Source organism: Anastrepha obliqua, chromosome 3, assembly GCF_027943255.1.
Source record: "Anastrepha obliqua isolate idAnaObli1 chromosome 3, idAnaObli1_1.0, whole genome shotgun sequence".
Classification (NCBI taxonomy): Eukaryota; Metazoa; Arthropoda; class Insecta; order Diptera; family Tephritidae; genus Anastrepha; species Anastrepha obliqua.
The window spans coordinates 16,312,071-16,317,598 of NC_072894.1; positions in this window are offsets into that span (position 1 = coordinate 16,312,071).

Below are 5,528 nucleotides of genomic sequence, written 5' to 3' on the forward strand. Positions count from 1 at the left end.
TCTCGGCGATGTCTTTTGGACACTTCGAAGCTGCGATTTGACATCGTTAGACTTTTTTGTGGGCTACCGTGAAGCACCGATGCTATGTGAACACTTTATTAACACCCTTAAGACAAATATAGAATAAGCGATTCGTGGGGTAGAGCCATAAGCTGTTCCCAAAGCTTTGGGAAGCTGGGTTAACAGCTGAACGAAATCGCGTTTCATAAATTATGGGAATATTTGCTCTGTCGTATAACCAATAATATAGAAAAAAAATTAATTTTTTTTAATTTAATTTAATAAAAAAAAAAATTAATTTTTTTTTTAATTTTTTTGAATTTTAAAAAGAAACGCCACCTTCATTCACAGCTCAATGACTTTGAAATTTGATTATCGCCTTTCTTCGGGCTTCATATTCAAAATTATTGTATTATAATTATATTTTACCACCAAGCCTCCTCCCCCCCTTAGTTGTGCTCATGGCTGTGTGCACGTGTGTGTATGTTACTCATTGGAAATGCAGAGTATCTCCGACCTACTAAAAGTCTTCTCTGTAGTTCGCTTATTAGCAAGCAAACTGCTCAATGTAACTTGAGATATTTTATGTATTAAACTTTGTGATATTTCGGTCGGTAGATATTTATTACTGCATAACAGCTAAGATAGTTTTTTGGTGGTAAATACTCGCATATGGGTTCTCAGTTCTTTTGTACTCTTCTGCTGTTGGCGTACCCTTCCGACTATAGTTAACTATCCGGTTTAGATGTACTCCTTCATTAACTTTGTGTGTATGTATGCGAGCTTAAACCCTGGAATTCATGGAAAACGTTTTTGCGGGCATCAAGACCAAAGCCCTTTTTATCGATTGAATGCTATGCTTGCTGTTTGGTAGGTCAGTCGGAGGGTCCTTTGTTTGTCCGTCTGCTGAACTAACCATCCTTTGTGAGGGTTGAAAGTTGTCAGGTTAAATTACCATCCATTTCTATAGCGACCGTACTCTTTGTAGTGGGTGTGTATGTATGATTGAATATCTAAAAATTTGTGTGATTGTGTGTGTACTTACTTAATACATAGTAGGTATATAAGTGTGTATATGCATACATACATATGTATGAATACTTTTTACTTCAGGGGTTTCGTCCTTATTTCATCAGTTTTATGTGTTTGATCTTAATCTCGTTTGGCTTTTCTCTTGTGATGGTCCATAACTAATGATGTTCTTTGGTACTCGTAATTTCATTAAGGAAGTGCGTATAATGTATTGATTCTGCTGAATTGTGCTTGTGCAGCGACTGTACTTGTAAATATCTTAGACAAAAATCTTTTTTGTACTTAACAAACGGGCTGGAAAGACTCCGGGGTGGCAAAGAAAGCACGTTTTTTTTGTTCGCAATTAGTTTTATTCATCAACGTAATTTGTAATTCTTACCTGCGAGCATTTCTTTTAGGTCTGCGAACAGCCTATAGTCCGGGGCCAGGGGTTGATTTCGGACTGCGTTTTTATACGGTTAAATTCTTGACTATACTTGTATTTTAGCTTTCATGAATAACGAAAGTGAACGTCAGCTGGCGCACCCGCGGTGGGTGTTATTGTGGGAGGTTACGAAACGTGTCGAAAAAAAATTTCTACCAACTCATTTTATACCGGCTGAAATTTTTTTCATGTATTGTTGACATTTAGTAGAATAAAAAAAAAAATAGTCAGCTGCGCCGTAGAGGGGGAAAATACGTCTTCTTCTTCTTCTTTATTTGCAAATCGTTACCGAATGTAAGCGATCATGTATAAAATATAATATAATGTAACTATAAAATTCTATGCATACAAAATTAAATGAATACAATAAAGCTTAACAAATATGCTCACAAAAATAAAAACATTTTTATACATTTTTTATAATATTTGAAAAAGCGTCTCTGTTTCGGGCTAATTCCAAAAGATGACCGATATTTTGAACTCCGATTCATTGACGTATATTTCGCCACCAGGATAATTTTTTTTCTTCCGATGCCTCGTCTTTCTTTAATTTTTCCTTGCAGTATAAGTTGCAGAAGATTATACTTATGATTTCGGCATATATGACGCAGGTAGGCTGTGTTTCTGCGTTTAATGCACCGTAGAAGCTCTCTTTCGCTATTTACTCTTCGAAGCACTTCAGACTTTGAGACACGGTCGGTCCACGGAATTTTAAGTATTCTTCTTAGTATCCACATTTCGAATGCTTCTATGCGATTCATATCAGAAACTTTTATCATCTAAGTTTCCATACCATACAACAAAACTGAGAGAACATAACATCTAACAACATGGCATGAATACGTCAGCTGAACGCAATGATAAATTCTTGCTTCGGCTGACGGTCTTCCAACCGCTATAGACGCAGCTGACCATCATTATTATACTTTCATATGTGTCCAAAATTATGTAAAAAAAATTCCATCGGCATAAGTAGTTTTACTTTTTAATTTATTTAACAAGTTCGCCTGTTCAACTGACGTATTTTACTACTAAAATTTTTTTTCGACACGTTTCACAGCATCCCACGCACGTACCCACCGCTAATGGACCAGCTGACGGTTGGTTTTGTCATCCATTGGATGGCGTCTGCCTTCAATATTAAAATCAGTCGGTATGAAATGATGAGGGCAAAATGACCCCTGGCTCCCGGACTATAAGAGGCAAATCTGGTGAATACGGTGGATGTGGAAGCGATTCGAAGTTAAATAAATATGACCAAACACTGCTCTGAGTCCTCTTTCTTCGTGCTTATTTTTGATCAACGCGGCACCCACTTTGAAGAAAGCTTCCTCAAAGTCAAATGCTCATGCAATATAAAGCCAGCTCATTCTTTTGATATTTTTACGATGTCAGCTTACTCACGCAACTTCACTGTTCACGTCCACTGCGTTGTGCATCATCGGTGTTTCTACGATTAGGTTTGAAGCCGACAAACCATCATTTTATTGTTATTTCTGATGGAGCGGAGCAACCAAAACACTTTTCAAGACATTATGGCCATTACGCATTGCGACCAGAGTTGATCTATTGTGCAAGGTCTATTTTTGTAACCCTAGAGTTTTGGGCTTTATACAAAATTTAGCACAATTTTGGGTTTGTTGTTCCAAAGATTGCATGGAGATACTACGTAACCAGCAAGGTGGTGAAGTCTTTGTCTGCCTAATGCAGGACATTCACAAAGCACATGCTCTGAGCTTTCTATGTCGGTCTCAGATAGACCAATATTACAATATTTAAATGATACCTCAGGCAGCAGTGACCTGTAAGATATCCTGTTAAACGGCGCAGATCTACTCTGCTTAGTGAGAGTAGCTTGTCAGATATTCCTTTGCTAGGACTTAGAAATTGTTTCGCTTGACGCTGACCGGCACAGTTCAGCCAGTGTGCAGCAAGCTTCCTTTCCCCCCGTTTTATTTCAAGGCATTGCCGCGCTTGAATTGTATTTTTTGCCATCAAGAAGTAGTGTAAAATTTAAACATGAAATTCTTTTTGATCCATTGTTTTGAAAATAACAAAAGTTGCGTAATTCTTAGCACGATAACTCACGAACTAATGAAGAGGCACAGCCAGATCGGACGACCACGGGGGGTGCGGCAGCAATTCATGCTCGTAGTGAAACATCACCTTCTTTTTCGCCAAATGTGGCCATGTCTCCTTTAATATTTTGTGGAAGCGGTCCAATAACTCACTGTAGTATTGTCCAGTGATTGTTCTGCCTTTTTCTAAAATCTCCATGAGGATGACGCCGTTCGCATCCCGATGGGACTGTCTTCGCCTTCTTTGGTAAAGATTCAACGGGGAAAGCCACTGTTTTGATTGTTGCTTAGTTTCTGGTGTATAATGATGAATCAGGGTTTCATCAACGGTGACATTTCGATGCAAAAATACCTTCGGATCTTGCTTAAATTACTCCAAACACTGCTTTGAAGTTAACAGCTGCATCCGCTTGTTGTCCACCGTGAGCAATCGCTGGACCCATCGAGCAGACAATATTTTCATCGCCAACTTATCATGTAAAATATTAAATGCCATTCCGGTCGACACACCTATGACCTCTGTTACATCGCGCACTTTCGTTCATTGATCAGCGAACAGCGAGAATCATGTCGTGGACTTCTTGAAATTTTTCCTCGCAGGTTTTCCGGGCGTTCTGGTGGCTCCTCATCAAAAACAGATGTTCGCCCACGATTAAATTCTTTGAACGAATATCTAACTGTGGTTGTAGGTGGCAAAGCGTCCCCATAGACAACGTCCAACTTTGCTTTTACCTCCACGCATTTTTTCCCATCCAAAAGCAAACAGCGAATTACCGAACGACTCCACTCTTTTTTCCATCTTAGCGAAAATCACGAAACACTTCTTACCCGAATAGCTGCCAAATCCAAACTTATCTATAAATCAGTTTGAAATTTGTTTTGCCGTTGTTTGATAGATGGCAGCATACGATGCTAACACCAACTTCTCTCAGGAACACCATCTGTCACCAAGCATGGGTACTTATTGAACCACCCTCGTACCTGTACACTGACTCTTAACATCATGAGATTTGGCGGTTTCGTCTTCAGTTTGGTAGTTTGCCATAAAAAACAAAAAATACTTTCAGTGCCTAAGAGACAATACTCGTATATTGAGCATTCGCATTTGAATATGAAAACATTGGAAAGGTTTACGAATATATGCATATATATAAAGGGTGATTTTTTAGCTATTATCTTTTTAAGCAGTTGGTTTAAACAGCTGACGCACGTTTCGAGTTTTGTTTCACTGTCAAACATCTTCAGTTTGGTCTATAATTTAACCATGAATCGTCACGTAAAAATGCGTGTTCTGTTAAGAAAGTTTATCGCGCGCTTCTTCCATTTTATGGGCAGTTTAATCAACCCACTGAAGCAGCTATTCGAGCTATTAAGACTAAATTTAGAACCAAGTTTACATTATTGGACATCAAACCACCAACATGCGTACGTAGAGTGCGAACTGAAGAAAATATCGCAGCTGTATCGGCCAGTGTTAATGATGACCATCAATTATCGATTCGTCGCCGTTCGCAGCAGTTGGGCCTCTGTTACTCAACAACGTGGAAAATTTTGCGAAAGGATTTAGGTGTGAAGCCTTTCAAAATATAGCTGGTGCAAGAATTGAAGCCGAACGACCTACCGCAACGCAGAATTTTTGGTGAATAGGCTCTTGGAAAGTTGGCCGAAGATCCACTTTTTTATCGAAAAATTGTGTTCAGCGACGACGTTCATTTTTGGATCAATGGGTACGTATATAAGCAGAATTGTCGATTTTGGAGTGAAGATCAGACAGAAGAATCGCAATAGCTACCAATGTATCCAGAAAAGGTCACAGTTTGGTGCGGTTTATGGGCTGGAGGTATCATTGGACCGTAGTTCTTCAAAGATGCGTGAAATGATATCCACGAAATGCAAGAGCTTGACTTGCATGACATGTGGTTTCAGCAAGACGGTGCCACATGCCACACAGCACGCGTAACAATGGACTTGTCAATTGGCCACCCAGATCGTGC